At 44.0% G+C, this 22,037-nt stretch overlaps 1 non-coding gene across 1 annotated transcript; it reads right to left on the bottom strand.

Moving 5' to 3' along the window:
- Positions 1 to 838: 838 nt before the first annotated feature.
- On the bottom strand, positions 839 to 956 carry LOC125430374. Its single transcript, XR_007244157.1, has one exon. It is a non-coding gene; the product is annotated as a U5 spliceosomal RNA (small nuclear RNA).
- Between the last annotated feature and the right edge of the window lie 21,081 nt (positions 957 to 22,037).

Consider the following 22,037-nt stretch of genomic DNA (forward strand, 5'->3'; position numbering starts at 1 on the left):
CACCCACCTCCCCATCTCCCCACCCACCTCCCCAAAAAAGAACCCAAGCCTGGCAGAGAAAGGACACCAAGCTTCCTTCCCACCAGGCCTGCCATCTGCCTCCCATCCCCCCAGCCAATTTCGCCCACCTCAAAAAAGAACCCAGGCCAGGCATAGAAGGGTACGAAGGTGCTCTTTGACCAGGCCTCCCACCCACCTCCCAATACCCCAACCCACCCTCCCCCACCCCAGAAAGCAACACAGGCCCGGTGGAGAAATGTCACTAAGCCATCCACCCTTCAGGCCTCCCACTCACTTCCCAATTTGTTCAGCCATGCTCCCCGCTAAAAAAACACAACAACCTGTTTTTCGAACTCCCCAGCCCCCAGAAATCCACCTGCAATGCTCGAAGGGCTGCACCAGCATGGAGCCGTGGCAGAGCTAACAATGACATGTTTAGCAAACCCAGCCAGAGAGACCCCTCCTGCAACGAGCGAAGTTGCAGGCGAAGTGCCAGGGAGACTCGGAGAGGGTTTATGGGCAGGAAAATCTGACACCAACCACTCACACTTCACCCCCATCTAGAGCCCATTTCATTGCCTTTTGAAATGGGTTTACTGGTAGTATTGAATAATAAAAGAGAGCAAGAAGAAAGGATACTGACCATTCTTTACGGTACAGTACTCATTAGAGTGTTTTGTCCTAGAAGCTTATAGTGAATGTGAAAGAATATTTATGTATTCATATATTTTAATTATGTGTGTGGAGTGGTGTTTGCAGTCTGATATATTTTCCAATGACTTTTTGTTTATTATTGGTGTTGGAAAAGTGGTCATAAATAAAATATAAACTAAGCTCAAATCCTATTGAAGTAAAGCCTCAAAAAATTCAGCAAAAACTCTTTAAAATGCTCATCTCCACTGAAATATTTAGTAAAAGGTGAAAGATTTATATGATCTGAAGAGAAACCTAAACTCTTATTTTGACCTGCCATGTGGACCATGTTATTCCCTATTGTGCCTTCTGTGCCCCAAAACCTTAAGTTGTTTTTTTTTTGGGGGGGGGGGGGTATTGTTTGTTTTTGGTTTTGGCATCCTTTCTCAGAACCTGAACTATTTAAAGAATGGCAGGGAGGTAAAAAGTTGATGAAGAACATTGTTTTTAGTAGCAAGGGGAAACAAAGGACCTTGAGAGTGACAGAAGATAAAGCCAAAGTGACAGAAGATAAAGAAGATAAACCAAAGCTAATTGTGCAAAATAAAATAAAAATATATTTTATTACTCAGTTAAAATTCACAATATTCCCTATGGATTTCCCCAAGAGACTTCTTCAGGGAAATCTGTTAGTTTTGTAGTGCTTCTCCACTGATCTTATACTCTTTTTGGAGAATCACTAGAAGACTAACAGATTCCCCTAAAGAAGCCTCTTGTGGAAATCCATAGGGAACATTGTGAATTTTAACTGCATAAGAACATTTTTAGTTTCATATACATCCAATTGATTAATAATGCAGTTATTAATTATATAATAATTAACAATTTACCATAATAAATATCTAATATTGTCAGGAAATATAAGAACATTAGCAGCTCTGCAGGATCAGACCAGTTGTTCATCTAGTCCAGCACCCAGTTTTGCTCAGCTGATGACCAAATGTTGCTGACAGACATGAATGCCAAGGCTTATTATTTTCCCCAACACTAGCAAATGAGATGTTCACTGCCACTGAATTTGGAGATTCTATGTATGCTTATCATCATAAGTTGTTTGCCCACTTTCCAGTGGAAAGGAATCACTGTGTTTGTACTTTTCTTGTTATGGCACACAAAGTTCTTGTTGGTTTACGGGCTAGAGCTGTTACATCAACCAGGAGTTTGGAGGTGGTGTTTATGTAAGCACCTCTTTCTCAGAGTGGACATTAGCCTCTAAGTGGCTCACCCACCAGCTGGATCAAAGCAGGAATTATTGGGGCTCATTTATAGTTGACCAGGAAGAGATACTTTTTTTTTTGCCTGCTCCACATTGTTTGCTTCATTAATCAAAAATCATGAATTTATCATCAGGCACTGAGAAATTATTTAGAATTTCTAACACAGAGGCACAGGGTTAGGTGTAATAAGACTAACTAATTTATAGTTACCAGGCGTCAGACGCCAACCCAAATAAGTTGGATGCATCAAGGTTTACATTTATTGACATCTGGAAAATCTTTCTTGCTCTTGTAAATAACAGAAAATTGTTTGCTTTCTCAAGATCTGAGCTCATTAGCAGCTCATTATCTGACTTGTTGCTCCTCAGAAGTGGAGAGAAATTCCAGTTTTTCCTCAGTAGATCAAGGTCCATTTTGCTGAAGAGCAGCTGTGAAGCTGCTGTTCAGCAGCAAATCTATCTGTCTTTTTATTGGCTGTTATGGAAAGAAAATATACTGTCAAAATGCAAAAGTCCAAATGCAGATCTGGACTATGACTATGTGTCAGAGGTATTTTATCAGCATGACTCTTAGAAATCAAGAGCTTATTAGTACTTCTTTTGAATAAATATTTGACTTTTTTTGTGAGACAAGATCATATATGCCAGTGGTGGTGAACCTATGGCACTCCAGATGTTAATGGACTACAGTTCCCATCAGCCCCTCCAGCATGGCCAATTGGGCTGATGGGAGTTGTAGTCCATGAACATCTGGAGTGCCATAGGTTCGCCACCACTGATATATGCTATCATTTGAGATCACTGATTACTGATAACATAGGACAAATATTTCAAACACCTTCTCTTTGTCACTGAGGCTACCAAATTAGGTTGGAGAGTCATTAGTAAATTGTTTAGGAATCTCTACTTTTTACTTACTTACTTACAGTCACTCTGAGTGAAAAGGTGACATCTAGAAAGATCACAGACCTGGTAGATGAAGGATAAAAAAATTGTGAATCTCAGGTAAGCATGTTGATCCCCTGATGAGTGCAAATATTCTTCCATGTGAAGATTTCTTCATATTTTGAATCACCTCCTATAAAAAGCTTGGGGCAGACATGGGCACAGTCTGTCCTCTTGTATTTACTTGGAAGTCTTTCTGGGTCCTGGAGAAACCCAAGAAAGAGATGGTGCATGCAGTCCCACCTCTAGTTATTCTGCATCTTGTTGGTCTGTGGGGTGAGATTCAGAGCTGGAACACTCTTGTCTCCAAAGCTCACCCAAAAGACATTGCAGCAGCTCCTGCTCCTGGGAAAGCTCAACAGCTGCTGCAGGGGGCAGCCTGAGTAACAGTACCTTACTTAGTGCCAGCACCTGCATTCACCTGTCTGGTGGCTCTGCTCAAGCAACTGGCCCAATTAATATCATTTTGTGGAACTTCTTCATTGCACCACTCCAGCCAAGGTTGGGATGGTAAAAGACAGCTGAGGTAAATGTGTCCACACAGGAGTGGGAAAATCCATAGCCCTCCACCTTCCCTCCACCCCTCTAGTCTTCTCCTTCAATTTTCCTTCAGGGCCCTTCCTGTTGCTCATCATATCTGGACCAAATTCCAAGAACCTAACACAGGGAGGTGACATGATACCTGGCTATCTGTCCTGAACTGCAACCCAGCAGACCCTGAAAGCTTTTGAAGAACCCTCCCCCAAGAAAACTACAGTTTTGTAAAAAGTCATCTAACCTGACCTTGTTTCAACGTGTGCTTTTCCTTTACTTTGGTTTGTTCAAAGAACTACCTAATAACTTCCTATTCTAGAACCTGTCTAAGGTTAACCTGCAACTATTCTGGAAATGGAACATCAAAACTTTTTAAATAGTGAAAGATGACTGCACTAAAATTCATCCTGGCTGCTGCAAGCCGCCCAATCCGAGATAAAGGAATTGAGAGAATTTCTTCCAGAAAACTCTGCCTGAACTGAAGAACCAGTTTTTTGAAACGACATGGTTTCAATTGTAAAGGTTTGGTCAGTGCATGCTAATTAAATATTTAACATAACAAGATTCTTCTTAACACCTGTCACAAGCCTAATTATGCAAAAACTAAAACCCTACACACCTAAGTTAAAATTTGAGTATTGTTTACTTAATTCCTAACACGCCCTTATTGAGCCCTTCGGGGATAGGCGGCCTATAAGTTTAATAAAATAAAATAAATAAATAAATAAATTAAAACTATCCTCTATTTAAAACTCTCAACTATTATCTCAAAAAGATTCAAATGTGAGGATGAACTCAACAATTTAACTCCAGCAATTTAACAGAGCAACAATGAATAGACCCCCCCCCCACACACACACACACACAAAATCTCACTAAACAAATGAAGGACAAAAGGACAAAAACAGGTCCAGCCTACCACAACACTCATTAACACAACAGAGAAACAAGCATCAGAAAATGAAGAGGGTGGGAGGAAGAATCAAAACAACTGAAAGATCCATCCCCTCCACCCCCAAGAGTCTGAAATCCAGAGAAAAAACTCAAAGAAAATTCCCTGGAAGAGCAGTAAGAAAACACACAAACAAGCACATGCCAACAAAATGAAAAATACAAAAATAGCCTCCCAAACAAGGGCCAGAAAATACAGGAAAACCTCTGCAATCAACCAAGTGAACAGCAAAGACACAACCATACAACCAAACAGAAGCATACAGCCAGTCCCTCAGGTGTCCAAGAATGTTTGGCTTGTCTTCCTTTATCCCACACCAAAAGACAAAGGTTTCCAAGAAAAAAGAAAGAGGGGTGAAGGAATCCTCCCCACAATAACATCCAAGAAAAACAGCTCAGAAAAAAAATCAACAGAGCCACACACAAACATACAAGGCTAAAAAACATAAATAATAAATTTTAACAAGCAGAGAAACCAAACAAAACTCTAGACAACTGAGGGCCCATTAGACCTCACATGGCCCTGAGGCTCCCCAAACTCACCAACAGGCCAATGAATAAATGTGCAACCGGCATACTTCACAAAAATCTCAATTATATAGAAAATAAACCAGTTTTTAAACCTTTTGACATCTTCCGAAGGTAGCAGGCACACAGCAAGAATCCAACACAGGCAGGCCACAATCTAATGGATGAAGCACTTGAAGCACAAGAAACTCAGAGACCAAAGCCAAACTTTGCACACTGAATGCTCACAAACCTGAGTCTGGAATAGGGTCTGCTAAAACCAGGCCTCTTATTGATGTCCATTGACCACTTGCAAAAATATCTTCTGTGATTGTGTTAACATTGATTAGATGTTCCATTGTATGCCATCCTGACCCCTCCAAGGGAGGGCAGTATATAAATCTAATAAACCATAAACCATAAATCAGAAAGTTGAACATAAAGATTCTTCGCTTAGCTTAATAGCTGAACAGATCTGATGGTAGCCTGACCGTAACTTTTTCCTGCCGACCGCTTTCTATGCAAGTTTTAAAAACAACATGTTTCTCTGTTCTATGCAGTACTCAGAAAACTCACAAGTTTTCTGAGTACTAAAACATTTTTGTTCTAAAACAATCTTAGAAACCTGCAGCCCTTCAATAGCTAATTGGCTCCTATAGTTGCTAAGTGTGCTAATGCTGATTGGCTTCTGTAATACGGAAATGCTTGTCAAATAAAGTAGTGCAGGTGGAGTAAAGATTGATAGGTTAACTGAGCAAACTGTGCCCCTTTTATAACCACTGTAAAATCTTACGTATTCCTTTGATTTGGGTCCCTGAAAACCCAAGGACCCAGGTAGCTATCTGTTTGCTGCTATCAGCCTGAATAAAACACCTTCCTGATCAAGAAACGGTCGTCCTATTTGCTGTTTGATCCTGTCTCGTTTGTGACTGATAACTTGGACAGAGGTAACAATTGATCAAAAAAGCAGTGTTTTCCCCATCCTGAAATATGGTTGGCCTCTCTAACTTTCTACCCAACTTCTACCTTTCCCCTCTAGAGGCTGTTGCAGACCACAGTATAACTGCAGCAGCCTAGTAAAACTACAATGCAAAGTGCATTGCAGGCATTGGCCAAATAGGAACGCTCCAGTGAGCTCACTTATTTGTCCCTTCAAGATGCCTCTCTCCCTGTCTCTTGTTTTCCTGGAAACCAAACATAGGGCAGAAGAAGGGGAAGAAGGAAAAAGCAATCCAGAAAATGGGAGAGACACTTTTGGTAGCCCTGCAGAATCACCTGTAAGCTCGTCAGAGCACCAGCCAGGGTAAGTTGTGGGGTGGGGGAGTTAAAATGTAAAGCCAGATCACGAGCCTCATGATTGTGGCTTCTTTTATTTTTTTAGGATTTAAAAAACCCCTAAAATGGGCCCTGGGAACTGGGCTGTGGGTAAACCCAAAAAGCTGGAAAAAGCTGAAATGTGTTTCTTCTTTTTAGATTCATCTAGATAGTGGCGGAGGGGGGGGTAGTGTTGCCAAAAAAGTCTCAAAAATAAAGTCTTTTTTCTGTTTATTTTTAGTTCAGATTTATCTGGATGAACAGCCTTAATTGTCTACCTACCCACTGAAATATCTTAAGCAATGGTCTAAGTTTTTTTTATACAAGGACTATAATATTTTTCTACTGTTCTCCTTTAACAAGGGAGGACCTCAATGGTCTGGTCTGAATAATCAGGGGCTAGGGATGGATATGCTGAACTGCTTGTATTGTATTTTCTAACCGAGTGTTGCCTTTTTTTCTTTCTCCATAACAACTTTCATTCTTTTTAAGTGGCAGAGAGTGCAGAAGACCTTCGAGGTGAAGAGTGCCTGAAACTGCTTTCTATAATGCAAGTATGCGAGGGGAAAATTGATAGTGCAAGGTGGGTTGACCTGGAAAGAGGAAAAAAACTGGTGTTTACACAGAATTGGATATGGAACGGTGTCACACTATTGCAATAATTTCCAACTTGATTTTCCTGTGTGGGCAAAACAATTCAGTTGAAAATTTCTGATATACTTATATGAGTGCCCAGTGTGCATGCAACCCTGCTGTAGAAAAATGCAACTTGCTCTTTGCACATGATACTGGATGCTGCTTCTATCCTCGAACCTTGTTTTCCTTTCCATCCTGAAATCATGCTTACAGTATCAACGACTCATATGAAATTCAGTGCCAGTATATAGGGCAATTTTAACTTTTCTTGCCTTCTGTTCATTACAGCAATAAATGTATTTGAAGCATACTGCAACCTTTTCATCAATACCATTTTCATCACTGTACGTCTATTTAATAAGCTCAGTTCATCAACTTTCTGTTTCTGAATGTACCATATCCTGGAGGCAAATAAAATACACATTATTAACATTTCAGATATTTAAAAGAGGCCCTTTCATGTGAAGCCACGGTTCATCATGAATATAGAGCATTTTATTCTGCAGCTTCAGTCACTCTGTCCCAGTTGCCAGTTTGAGTCTGAAATGCTGCAGCTCCTCACAATCAGGATATGGGCCTGACCAGAGCTCATTCAGTATCTGAGATTCTCACTGTAAACCAATGTTCTTATAAGAACTAAAAGTATGTAAATAAATACTGATTTTTCACCTATCTCTTAGTTGTTGCTGTTTTCAAGATGGAATATGGCAGAAAGTTACTGCAGCAGTCCCTTGTCCATTTGCTCCTGCAAAAGCAACTTTTCCTTGTCAATTTCACTTGTCCTTAACTGTAGACAAATTGTGCCATTGCGCCTTCAGAATGCAAATGACAAAGCTCATTCTTACGATGGACAGCCAGCCGGCCTCTGCCCCTGAGGCTCTCCAGCATTGTTTAGAAGCTGTGGCAGGTTTGTTGAAAGCAAGCAGACTGAAGTTAAATCCAGTGAAGATGGCAGTTCTCTGACTTGGTCGGGGGAAGAGACCTGTGGATTTCCAGCTGCCAACCCTGGACAGTGCAGCTATTCATTTAGCTGGATCAGTCAAGAGTCTGGGTGTAACTTTGGGCTCCACTTTATCGCTGGAGGACCAAGTCACCATGACAGTCCAGACTGTATTTTTTCATCTCAGACAGATGCGACAGCTGGCTCCATATCTCTCTAAACCTGACCTTGCCACAAAAATCCATGCAATGGTCACTTTAAGAACTGTAACTCACTCTATGTGGGCCTACCTTTGTCTTTGATCCGTACACTAAAGCTCATCCAGAATGCAGGCGCAAGGCTGCTTACTGGGGCAGCCAGTTGTGAGCACATAACACTGGTTCTTAGGGAACTACACTGGCTGCCAGTTGAGTTTTGGATCATTTTCAAAGTATTGGTATTGACCTTTAAGGTCTTAAGTGGTAGTGGCCCTGCATATCTTCAGGACTGCATCTCCCCATACTGCCTGCAAGGCCCCACCATTTGTTGGTGATCCCTGGCCTGGTGACCCCCAGCCCGAGAGATATCCGGCTGACTTTGTTACCTAGTTTAACAGGGGTTATTAAATTATTAAAGGGAATCTCCACCAGCTGCTAAGAGTGTAACAGCACACATATGATTTTTAAGGTAGCAAAGGGGAATGAAACTCACTTGGCAGTGCGAGAGGAGACTAGGTCAGGATCTTGGAGACTATATCTACGGGGAAGGGATTTGGCAAGGAGAGATCCGCAGAGTAATTCAAGAGTCCAAATGAAGTTTTTAAACGTTTATATAAATTTGGTTCAAAATACACACATACAGTATGATACAAGAGCGCATACATTCAAGTTCCTAGTATATAGAAAGGCATGAAAGGTAGATGGGATGATAGAGAGGGAAATTGGGAGTTTGCAGGGTGATACATTACCTAACGTTCTTGAAGTAGAAGGCAGGGAGTCCACGCCAACATGGAAACCCGGTAGAAGACGATATCGTGTCTCAAACTGACCAGACCAAGGGAGGTACAGGCTAGTAATGAGCAACGTGCTCTAGGTGAACTGAACTTTTATAAGGTAGATCGTTCTCTTGGCGGGAAAAGGAGCTAATTGCACTCGGTTTCACAGCTGTGCTGGGTTTGGGGTGCAGAGCCAGTTAATCAGCTCAACTATGACTAAGCCCGGGACAAAGGGGCCAAATTACATTGTTAAGCTAAACGAGGAAACGCTGTAAGGCTTCCATGCAGATTAACCTTTTAGGGTTACTGCCCAAGAGATTCAGATTTTGGCTGAGACATTAGACCGAGGAAAGGTGGGTGACTTCAGGAAAGTAATAACAATGGGGAGATGCAGAGAAGCAACCATCTGTTGCTGTCCTGGTTTCCAGAAGAGTTAGGGAAAAGGCAGAATCTGATATTGAAGTGGCTTTCTATATTCTTTGTCTTTAACTGTATCTTTGCAAGGTGTGGTAATCAAGCATGCCCTTACACAGGATGAGACCTCCAAGTTGCAGGAGTAGCTCATTCTCTTAATTAGCTCATGTTAAAGCAAACTTTTGACCTTAGCTTGCTGTCAGGTGACCATGCTGCTACCTACACAGAGAGGTGCTGTGAAAACTTAGCTTCTGCCAATATGATTTTAAGGAAATATTATGGCAACAATAATATGGGGGGTGATCAGGGCTGTAACAACTTTGACAAGAGCCAGGGCTTTTATGGCCCTAGCCCTGGCCTGGTAGAACATGCTACCTGGTGATACCAGAGCCCTGCAGAAATGATGTCAGTTTTGCAGGGCCTGCAAGACATGGCTGTTTCACCAGGCTTTTCCCAACTAGCCAGCCAGATTGATTGAATTTAGCAGAATATCTTTCAGTCTCCAGTGGGAACAGGAAAAAGATATAAAAGGTGTATAAGGTGAAAGGCGGGAAGGACTAATCTATGTCATCGGTTTTAACTATTAGTCTAGCATTGTTTTAATGTTCTATTTAATTGGCTTTAAATATTTATATTGGAATTTATATTTTAAAGTTACTGAATGTTTTAAGATTTGTTGTAACCCACCCTGAGCTCTCCGGCAGTAGGGCGAGATGTAAATCCAATAAATACATAAATCTGATAAAATAGACCTGGTTTGTGTTTTTGCCTTTATGTTATATCACTAATGTGGTAGAGAGAGAAAAATTAAAAATTCCTTTTGAAAATGGAGAATGTGGGGAAGGAGAAAATGGCTGAATCTGAGTGAAGCTGAAAGTTGGGTGACTACATGGGATTGTGGATAAGGGTCAGGTATTTAGTGGGGCAGAGAACTAAAGATAATTTCAACTTGGGCACACACAAGAAAAGCTGGCTCAGAAATAGATCGAAAAAATCAAAGTAAAGATGCTTGGGAAAACAATGGAGGAAAAATGTTTCTGGAACCAATCGAGGAAAGAACTCATGGAATTAAAAGAAAAAATAGCATTTGATGGCAGCATACATTGCAAATAACTCATACAGAAAAAGCCAAAGACAAATTCCACAGGCATTGCAGCTCCAGAGGTGTGCAATTTCTCTGGGTATGGCTGAGCAGGGTTGACAAAATATTTCTAAATAAAAAAAATCTGTTGCTGGCACACTTCTAATTATGCTACATGTGTCATTTTGATGTGGAAATAAGCCCTTTTTGGAGCCAGCTGCTGCACTTCTAAGAAAGTATCCAATCTGCACACCTTGGAAATTGACATTATATAGAAAGGAAACACTATAATTGTAAGGAGTATAAGCTGGGAATGGAGGCATCAGTTCAGTTATAGGTTCAGTGGAGCCTAATCTAAAAATCATTTAAACTATTTTGACTAGCACTTACTAAGTAAATCTTCTACAGATTGCAGTGTGACTGGAGTGAGAGGTGATGCTTTGATTGGATGGACTGGTCTTGGCAAGTTAAGAAGTGTTTTGATGATGGGTGGATGGAACTCTAAGTGGGCCATCTTTGGAACACTTCAATTTAAAGGGAGAGTGGTTCTTGGCATGATGCTAAAATGGAAAGGAAGAGCTATCCCAAGAGCAAAAAGGCCAAAGCTTTTGCTTCCTGCTGTATAAGCAACACCTGGAAGGAAGTAGTCCACATACATCCCTGCTATATCTATAGAAATATTTGAACACAGTAGATATGTTTTAGTTAAGTAAAGACTTGCTCAATCTATCTGCATTGCTTATTCTAAAGTCAATGCAAATCTAAACATAATTACACCTTTCAATATCCCTTGACTTCGATGGACTTAGAAAGTTCTAACATTACTTCGAATTGCACTGTACTGTTGGCTGTGTTCAAGGATGACTCACAGAACCCAGCAAGCCAAACCAAATCAGCTCAGAAACTTTCAGCTGTTTGTACATGAACCAGATGCCTTCCTTGTTTGCCTACTAAACAGAATTAATGGCAAGTGATTCACACTGACACTCACTAAAGCTTTGCCCCGTGCCAGAACATGCAAGTAAATTTCAAAGCCTGTCAGATTTCTGTCAAATAAAGCAATTGGTTTTCCTTAATATTAATAGATCAGGTCCTTGAATAATATCATATATTCTTCCACAAAAAGGCTACATTTAAAAAGGGCAGAGAAGGCAAAACTCATGGCCTAGTTCTGATAATGATGAGATGCTGGAAGATAAGGGAAGTTTTTGAATGAAAATGTTTCACCATCATTATAGTTTTCCCTCAGAAACAACAAAGAATTTGAAACAATTTACCTGTTTCTTGGGGGGGGGGGGGGGCACACATACACACAAATCCTTTTTATATGAATGACCTTGGAAAAATGGACTAGCTGTGTATGCTCTTTTTACTTCGGTCGTATTATATTATGTCTGAAAAATATAAAATTAACTGTGGGGTAAAAATCCCTTAACATCAAAAATTCATGGATAAAAAATTAGTTTATACTCAAAAGAGAAGCTATTTCAAAATGAGAGCTTTTTATATTTGAAAAGGGACTCCATGAAGGCCAAACCAGGCTTTATGTCCAGGTATGTTTACTCCAATGACCCTTTTAAACTGGAAATGCTATTTTCAGAGCAATGATTGAAATCTAAGCAGCAGCAGAAGGAATAGGTACAGCCCTTTCGCCTCTCCAAATAGCCGAAACATTTTTCATGAATGATTGCTCATATTCTGAATTCTTTGCTGGGGTGGCACGGGCGGTGGGTATGATGTATATATGGAGGATAGTTAAGTGTATTTCTCTTCTGCTATTTCTGCAATCCCATTTGCCCCATCAAAACATACTTTTAACATTTTGAGCCTGGGAGGGGGAGCTGAATCTGCCTGTGGGAGCGGCACGTAGCCACACTGGTGGATTTTCCCCTCCCTGGGACACTTATCCCGGTGGAAGGTCAATTATGCCAGTGTGAGGCCATTGCGGCCCCTCCCAGCACCCCTGCTGCCAGAAGGGGCATGACCAGGGGAAGAGCTGACATTTGTTGGCTGCCTCCTGGCCATTTGCCATCTTACACTGGCAGCTAGAAATTCAGACTTACAGCACAAAACAGGTGGCATTAAGTCTATGAAGTCCAACAAGGGCTTTTTGGTGGTAGGGAGGCTTTTTCACTTTTTGAGTCTCCCCGTGCTACTGGGAAGCCTATCTGGCAGCAGCAGGTTCATGTAACTGTGGCATGCAATCAGTCACCTAGCCCCTTGGATGGGGCTGCCCAAATTGGCCATCAGAACAAATTCATATGTATTTACATATGTCAGCCTGTCTTGTTGTAATGATGCTATGGATAAGGGATGGGAGAATGTGCCATAGTGAACGTACTTCTCTACAGCACACCCCAGAAGAAACCTAGTTGCCATTTGCAAATGGATGGTGGTAGTTTAAAATAGTAAACACAGTTCTTCAGTCCTATGTGCATGCAAAGAATCATCACTGTTCTCTTCATGAACAGTGAAATGTTCTACCAGAATAACCAAGTTCCCCACCATGTATCTCAAACATTATAGAAAAGAAAGCGCTTGATTGGAGCCATTTGGTGTAACAGATTGAAAGGGCTTAGGTTGGGAAAATGGGAGGAGTTGGAGTTGGGGAACTTTGAGTGACACCTTGGAAAATAATTCCAAAATTGCCAGGAAAAACTGCTGCATTATTTATTAATGTATGTGACTAAAGTACCAAGTCACTACCAACTTATAGTGACCCCTGGTGGAGTTTCCAAGGCAAGTGATTGAAAAGAGGTGGTTTGCCATTGCCTTCCTCCACAGAGTCTTTCATGGAGGGTTCCCTTCCAAATACTGACCCAGCTTAGCTTCTGACATCTCATGAGATCCGGCTATGCTATATCATTCCTCATCCCCATTACTCATTAATAGGATAGTAATAATGGGGATGGGAAATGATATAGCATAGCCGGGTAGGGCTTTCTGCTCCCGGCTGGCGAGGTCCTTGTCGGGCTGCAAGTCCCCTGACCATCACATCAGGGTCTCCCGGGCCATGAAAGAAGACCTACAGGTCTGGTTGTCCTTCATCCGAAACTTCAACGGCATCTCTCTGTGGCAATCAGCTTTGGAACCTGGCCTGGAGTTGCAGGTGCACTCTGATGCCTCTGGGGCTTTTGGTTTCGGTGTGTTCTTCCAGGGTCAGTGGGCGCTGGCCCTTATTTAGAGTGTACCCAGAGCACTGCAGGTCATCACCAGGATCTCTCACTTTCACCGGAGCTGTTTCTATCCATCCTGAGTGGCGGTGCACATTCTAGCACAACCTCTGCAGCTTAACAAGCGGGTGCTTTCTGGTCGCGACATAACCAGGCAGTGAGTGCGTGTGGTAAACAGACAGTCGAGGCATAAATGCGGCCGCGGGTCATCGCGCCTGGTTACTTGCCCGGGCAATTTGGTTTCTCACCTGCCTCTACTCATAACATCTCTTTCAAAGCTGCTTTTGTTCCAGGTTTGCAGATTGAGATTGCTGATGCCTTATCTTCCGCCAGCCCAGGTGGATGGATTTCCAGCGCCCTGGCCCCGAGAAAGGCGAGCCGTTCCAGCGACAGTGCAGGGCGTCCCTCCTGGAGCCTTAGCAGCAGGGGCGTCATCACAGGTAGTTTCTTGAACTTCGTTGGCACCCGACCCGCGTCTGGAAGCAATCTGGCCGGAGCCAGTCGCGCGTTTCCTGAAGCTTAAACCGTCCTCGAGCGCCGGTCCTGCGGTAGAGGTGGACGCTCGGCCTCCTCCCACCGAGTATTTGGTCCGGCTCCATGGGCAGGGGATACACTCAGCGCCACCATCGCGGGGTGCACCTTGGCGGGGCATCGCTTTCCCACTGCGTAAGGTTCCGGTTTTCCTGAGCGTCACCAAAGGCGTTTGTAGTCCATAGCCCTAGTGGCTGGAATTGATGGCAGGCAGGTTAGCACCAGACAGAGGGACCTCAAGCCTTCAGTCACCAAGGGGAAGTGTTGAGAGGCGGTCACTGGGGTTGCTAACAAGGCAGGTGTATGCTTCGCCAGCTTATGAGCTTGCTTTTGCTTTAAGCGCCGCTGGCCGCTTCTTCCCACCTGGCACACCACCGGGCTTTCAGGCCTTGGGGGAACTGAGTAAGCGCCCTTACCAGGGGATCGACCTTCCAGGCACCAGCGCTGCAAAGCGGGAACACCTTGTCCTGTCAGGGGACATGGTCCTACGGCAACTGGCCCATTCAAAACAACCGGAACCAAGAGGGCGGCGAGGGCTTGGGTCACCATGCCAGCCCTACCGAGGCGACGCCACCTGCCCCTCCCCTATATTGAGTGGCTACGGCACAGGCCACCGGTGGTGGGTGGCGTATGCTCTTGGTGACACGAGGATGGAGTCCCCCCTCACTCAGGTTGCAAATGCTGGCTGGTGTTCAGGGCATGCTAGGCTCAAAGCCAGGCTACCCGACGCTGAGTTCGATACCTGCACTTTCGTTCAGAATAGGGGCATACGGTAGCGCGCAACAGAAACTGACCCCGGAGGGATATCCGCCAATTGGGCAGGTGGCGGTCGGGGCCTTCCGGTACATTAGCATCTGCCCACACCCTGACCGGTAATTTCCCTCCTCCAGTTGCCTCCAGGAATATGCCCAGACTGTTCTATGCGAGCAGGTGTGAATCGAGTGGGGCTGTGCAACTTAATCAACAGAGTCGGGGACTACGCCTTTGCCACGAATTCGAATGGGGCCGGCATCCGGTTCTGGGGCAGTACGTGAAGAATTTCCCTGGATGGGGCAGGGGCACATGCGTTTGGCATGAGCTTTAGAGCCGGAGGTCATGAAAAACATTTTTCAGCTATGGCTAGCACGGGACTCTCCTGGTCATCCACAGCAGGGAGGAAGATCTCCCCTGCCAGGTCGGGCTGCTTGACTCTGCGTTTGTTCGCCGGTGTACGCCATGCTCAGGAAGCTTTGCCAGGCACTCGGCCTAATATGACCTTGGTTTGGTCGAGATGGTGCAGCGGGCCCATTGGGCCGAGCTGGCGTTGGATCTGCAGTGGACAGGGCCACCGCAGAAAAGTCCAATAAGGTGGCGCCATGAGGTGAAGTTGCTTTCCCCTCCGGGGGGAGGCGGTGGCAGAACACTCCCGAAATCCACCGGGGCGTCATGGACCTTTTTTTTCAGCCAGGGTAAAGGTTCGTCCGCCTGTCCCAATGGGGGCATGGACTTGTAGCTTCGCCAGTCAGTTCAGTTTACCCGCCGTCGGTTGGTTAAGATAGAGAACAGGCTCAGGCTTGAGGAGCTTGGGCGGTGAGCTGCAAGGGTGGAGCGGCTTCGTGGGGCGGGTTTACAGCGGTGTAGCCGCTTTATCTGGGAAAACTGAAACCTTCCGGCTGGGGCTCCCCAGGCTTGCGCCCTATGAGGGAAGCTTGAGGGTGGGAAGCGGGCAGGCTGGCGAGGCAACGGCAGGCAGACGCTGATCCGACGTAGCTAACCCAGAAGTGGGGGGGTTGGGTTGGCCAGCCGTTAGGCGACCGCCATGGAGGCTTAGCGGTTGCCGACACCCCAGCGCAAAGCCGCGGGAGGAAGGCGGGCTGGGGCGGACCTGGGGGGCTCTCGGCGGTGCCCGATCTCCTCTCAACAGAGGCGGAGGAAGTGTGGAAGCATGTTGAGAGTATGATCTCTGGAGCTTCCCTTCCCTGCCAGTTCCCATTCATTGGGATGTGATTTAAGCTGCGAGCCATGCTTATGCCCCGCCCATCTACGGTGTAAATGGTTCTTGTTTATATGTTTGTTGTTTAATAAGCGAGACTGCGGCCCATTCCTTTCAATACCTAATGGATTTGTGGTGTACTTATTGGCTGAGGGAGTTCTCACTCATCTACAGCAAATAAGATGCACCTGAATAATAGGGGCAACCATTGCTGCCGTGGTGAACAACGCAACAAGATAAGGGGCATGCATGGCCTGGCGGTAAGCTGCTACTGGGAACGGATTGCAATGCATTGGCTCCCACCGAAAAGGCGGAGGAGCCTATAGGTATATCTAGAGCGCCTTCCCGGTCCAGCCCTTCCGGCGAGAACCAACAAGGCCCGTGGCCCACCCACCCTCCTGTAAATTAGGGTTGGCGGGATTTTTTTTGGAGTCTCCTTACTGTGCCGCCGAGTCCTGGCGAGGGTTTGCAGCGATTAGCCGCATTAAGCATCTGGGAGAGACCGAGCCTTTCCGGCACCAGGGGCTCCCCGAACTGCGCCCTATGAGGAGCCGGAGGTGCTAGGCGGGCAGGCTGGTGCGCCGGCGGCAGGCAGGGCTACCACCCGGCCAACACCCCAGGGAGTGAGGAGGTTGGGATTTGGAGCCGTTAGGGCTGACCATGGAAGGCTTAACGGTGCCCGACACCCCAGCGCAAACTGCGAGGAGGAGCAAGGTGGGCTGGAAGCGCCTTGGGGCTCAGCCGGTGCCCGTCTCCTCAGCAGAGGCGGGAAGTGTGGAAGCATTTAGAATTATGATCTCTGGGCTTCGCTTCCCTTGAGTTTCCCAATCATTGGGATGTGATGTGTCGCGACCCGTTTGTCACGCCCAGCTCCTGAAAGTGTAAATAGTTCTTGTTTATATGTTCTGTTGTTTTAATAAGCGGGCTCGCGGCCCATTCCTTTCCAGCCCTGTGGTTGTGAGATTGTACTTATTGAGCGAGGGAGTCTCACCATCTACAGCAATTAGGTTACTTGCTGCATTTCTGACTGAAAATATTATGACTGCTTTCTAAAATTTCCAATTACATTGTTTAATAAGTGTGGGCCAAAATGATGTGGAAGGGAATGTGTGCATGCATATATCTTTAAATTCCTGCTTGAATAACACACTCGGCTATCACCACATGCAGCAGCGCTGAATTCATGTAAGGATATGGTTGGAAACAAGGTGAGAAATCAACAGTATACCAGCAGCGGGAAAATGCATCGAAGTTAGAAAGCTTAATTCTTGCTCCAGTTCCACATGGAATGTATTGAGAGAAATTTTTTCCGCCCAGAAAAAACATCTGACATTTCCTTATTGTATTCATGAGTCATGCTGGGATGCTCACTGGGAAGATGGATTTGTTGACTGCTGCCCTTCTGAAGCCCTACTGGCCAAGTGTGGTAAAGAGCCAGCCAAACCATTTAAAATGTTGGCATTCAAAAGGCTGACAAGCCAAACAGTGCAAGACTGCAGGGCTACAGAGATGAATAGACAGAAGGTGTCCTTACAACAGGTTAATTATCCAATGTATCATTTCATGGGCTTGTCCAGCCTGTGCTTCTTCCTTTTTAAAAGGAGCTGTAAAGATAAATGCAAAGCATCCACTTAAATGATAATACAGGGTCTATTATATCTATTTGTGTGATTCAAATGACCTGCTTATGCTTTAATTTATGTCTTCTTATGAATGGAACATTGATCAAGTCATGGTACTGAAGTTCCAAACAAAATCGATGGTGCATTGAAAATGAATTCAGAGAACTAACTAAGTTTCACTAGCTGTAGAAGCAAATGGAGTCTTTTTTTTATTAAAGAGTTGAGTATTTAATGAAAATATAATTTATGAGAGACTCACTAGCTATTTATGAGTCAAGCATTTTACCCCCCACAAATGCATTGTACCATAACTGAATAATGTTCCTCTATACCTACCACCAATGGTGGAAAGGCATTAGTTAAATAGTTTATATAGATGAAATTTATGATACTGGATGTTGTGCTATATAAGCTGCGAAATGGTCCACATGGGTTTATATAAAACAAATCACAAACCCAGAATTAAAATGGCCAAGCAGATATGTTGGAATCAATAATCCAAACTGAAATAGTACTATTCCTAAATTATCAAAGAGCTTCATATATATTGTCAATAATCCTTAAAACATACCTGTAAGATTAGTCTTCCTTGGTTATTATCCATATGAAAGTGCATCTACTAGACCTTCAAAGATCTGAACCTGTCTCACAGCCTCAAGTGTAAATATTAGCGCATACAGTCTCCTTTTTTAATAGCTAATATTTGAATATTAGATGATACAATGCTAGTTGAAGAATTAATTACAAGGCATATACTTGCCTCTCTAATGACATACACAGGCAAGTGGCATTTGCATTTTTTAAAGATAGCACTTTTTTCTTATTCACAGAACTATGAATTTAAAGTAAAGACTCATTTAATGTGTCTTATATCTGGGACAACCTTTGCAACAGATCATCAGTTGGAGATAATTCCAGTGTCAGCATATAACAAATCAAATTAACAGCCCTGAGTGTTGCAAAAAACATTTTGAAATCTGGCAAGTGCATTGCTTACTCTGAATGATTTTAGAAAAGATCCAGTTTATAAAGCTATTTTATCTACCTGTCACCTACACCCTTGATAAATACTTATATTTAAAAATAACCTTGCCAAATTAATTGTGTGTGTGTTAAGTGCCATCAAGTTGCTTCTGACCTATTGCAACCCAGAGCTATAAGAGTCTATTAACTAGCAAATTAGTTGACTAAATATTGCCATCCTAATATCTGTACTGAAAGTGAAATAAGATGTGTTGCAGGCCTAAACAAACTGGTTTGAATCCCAAGGTCTGTGACCGTGGTGGAATCATATCGAGTGATTCCTCTGCCATTCTAGTAATATATTACCACAATAGTCAAATTAGACATGCCTTGGAGCAGTGTCAGAGGTGAAATGGGAAACCACAAAGGAAGCAGGAATCCTCCTATCCTTGCATCAGTTCTTGTATTGAAACTGTCTGTGTGGTTCATTCTTCCCATATTGAGTTATGTATACTAACATGTATACTTGTTCTACTTTTGGGATTACTGAGGTGTGAGAGATTACTGAGGGATGACTGCGGCATTGCTCAAAACGACCACATCTCATAAATTTGTTTGTGATAATGGTCTAATAGTGCAACTGTTCTAGCTGCAAGAAAAAGGGGTCATGCATGGAATCAGGGGGGGGGAATACTGACCATGTGAGGGACAGAGGGATCAAAATGACCCCCAAGAACAATAGCTGACAGCACAAAAATCACCCACGCCTCCCCATGCTGGACCAAGGGCCTCGGAAGAGCTGGCTTGGTGCAGGGGAGAGGTGCCTCTAAAAGGCTGAGCCAAAATGCGCTCATCCGAGGCTGGGCCTCCTTCCCTCCCAGGGCCTCAGGGATGGGGTCTGGCAGCAAGGGCAGGGAATTGGCTCAGACAGGCACCAGGGATGACAGGCCAGCTCCTGGGCCACACTCCACTCATGACGCACCATGCCCCCCCACTTCCTGCTGCAGGGATGGCTACCCGCCTCCCCAGGGCCTCAAGGTGGAGGATAGGAGAGTACAGCCACTTGAAAGCGGGGAAGCGAGGCCTCGGATGGTACCACTGAGGCGGCAGCAGGCAATGCCCAGTGAGCCGCCGGCCTGCCACTGCAATGCCCATCCAGCTGCCCTTGCCCCTGCCCTCGCATCCCCATCCCAAGCCACATGAGGCAATCCAGGTGTTGTCCCTGGGCATCATTTCCCCCCAATATGCCTCTGTGTGGAATCTCCCTAACTAATCAGCTTTGCCTACCACCTCCCTAAAATACAGAGATTTTTGATTCCGCTTGAGCTGGAGAGATGCCCGCAGTCATTTTGGGCAGCATTAATTGTAATTTCCAATACATTAACCATTTACCCAATTGCACTCATTTAAAATCTAGCATGATTTAAGAAAGCAATCCTCCGAAGCTCAATACTTCAACTTCCAAATGTGTAGTTCATGCTTGAACAAAGTTCCTTTGTCACTGCATAAAAGGATGTCAAACAGTGCTAATTACTATATAGAATTCTTTTTGTATCATGGAGAAGTGAGTGCACAAAGGCCAGCAGAGGAAAAAATCATTCAGAAGACCAAGAAACAGGCTGTAATCAGATCTTTAATGATTTTGTTCGATATTATTGATTGACCCTGGCTCACCAGTGACCCTAAAATTAAAAGATGCTTTATCCTGTCATTAACTCCCTTTAATCCTTTTTAATCCTCTTAACAAATGACAAGCTACTGTTCATTAAAGGCCGGTGTTGGATTTTATCGGCACTTGGACAAAAAAGTCTTAATGATAAATTGACTGAAAAGAGTTTAGCATTGATTACCTAGTGAATCCTCAGAGGATAATGTGTGTCTCCAAAAAGTCACAGAGACTGGCAATTGGAAAGATGATTACATTTTTAAAAAATATTCTACATGTTCACCACTGCAGTTATTAACAGAGGAAATAACTATTCACCAGGGCGCAAACACATTATTAAATTTGGCCGAGGTAAGTTATATGGCGTACTAGTCAGAAAATTGATCATGACTCCTTTTCTATATCAAAGTTCTTCTAATGGCTCTAAGGCAAGAACTGGATTTTTTAAAACTACTGCCTCTAGAATGAAAGAGAAGATTTACTGGATCAAATCAGAACTTAGAGATGTTCCACTGGGTTTTGGTTGAAGGCATTCTGTGAATTAGTATTCCATCTGTATTCCCACCCACACTTGTCGACAAGTGTTCTATTGTTACCATCGGTATAACCTGATTTTTTTGTTGGACCATTCTGCCTCCCCCTCCATCACCTTTGGGCCTTTCCCCACTTACCTTAAAGCTGGCAGCTACTCGAGAGGAAGTGAGTCTTGAAGTCCCTAACTCGGTAGGAGGCGGCGACAGCATGGCAGCGAAGCTGCTGCTGTTAAGCCCCTCAGCGAGCAGCATCCCAGGCGACTCTTGAAGCCTTTTGATATTGAGCTGGCTGGCGATCATGAGACTGACGGTAGCCTGGGATGCTTTCTTGGCTGAGAGCAGCAGCTGACATAGAGGAACAACGAGAGTGGGGAAAGGCCCTTTCTCTCCCCTTAATAAACAAACAATGGATAGCTCAGAGAGTGTGTCTACATTGTAGTGTTTATCTATGATTTTACAGTGTATTGGTTTTAGTCTATTTTTGTAAGCCACCCTGAGCCTGATTCTGACTGGGAATTGGACAGGTATAAATATATTAAAATAAAGAAAAGAAATATTACCCACAATGGCCAACTACATGTTTCAGACCTGCAAGAGGTGCATGAAGGCAACAACAACAAAACACCCACTTAGCATCACCCTGTTTCATTTGCTTCCTCAACATGGAAGTTCCATTTTAGATTTCGTGACTAATTGCTATTGGTAGCCATATTGCTCAGCCATATTGCTCATATCCCGCACTCCTAAATACAGGGTCGGGGGGAGGGGGGGGTGGATTATCCATGAATAGGATCTTATTTAAAAAAATATTTAGCTGCTCAGTCTGCTGTTTTAAAAATTAATGAAGGGTTGTTAGGTGAGGTGTTTAACCCTTTCCTTCCCAGTTCTTCTATGAATTAAAATGCCTTTTCAAAGTGGCAGTTAGTTAAGGGGAGATGTGTTCAGGAGAACTAATTAAGTAACTCTTGCATTATGTGGGGTGGGGGGGAAACAATTTTTTACTTTACATGAACTGAATATAAGAACATAAGAACATAAGAACAAGCCAGCTGGATCAGACCAAAGTCCATCTAGTCCAGCTCTCTGCTACTCGCATGTAGACATGTAGACATGTAGGATGTGAACGCAATGGCCTTCTGTGGCTGTTGCTCCCGATCACCTAGTCTGTTAAGGCATTTGCAATCTCAGATCAAAGAGGATCAAGATTGGTAGCCATAAATCGACTTCTCCTCCATAAATCTGTCCAAGCCCCTTTTAAAGCTATCCAGGTTAGTGGCCATCACCACCTCCTGTGGCAGCATATTCCAAACACCAATCACCGCACGTTAGTGAAGAAGTGTTTCCTTTTATTAGTCCTAATTCTTCCCCCCAGC

Source organism: Sphaerodactylus townsendi, linkage group LG03 (assembly GCF_021028975.2).
Source record: "Sphaerodactylus townsendi isolate TG3544 linkage group LG03, MPM_Stown_v2.3, whole genome shotgun sequence".
NCBI classification, from domain to species: Eukaryota; Metazoa; Chordata; class Lepidosauria; order Squamata; family Sphaerodactylidae; genus Sphaerodactylus; species Sphaerodactylus townsendi.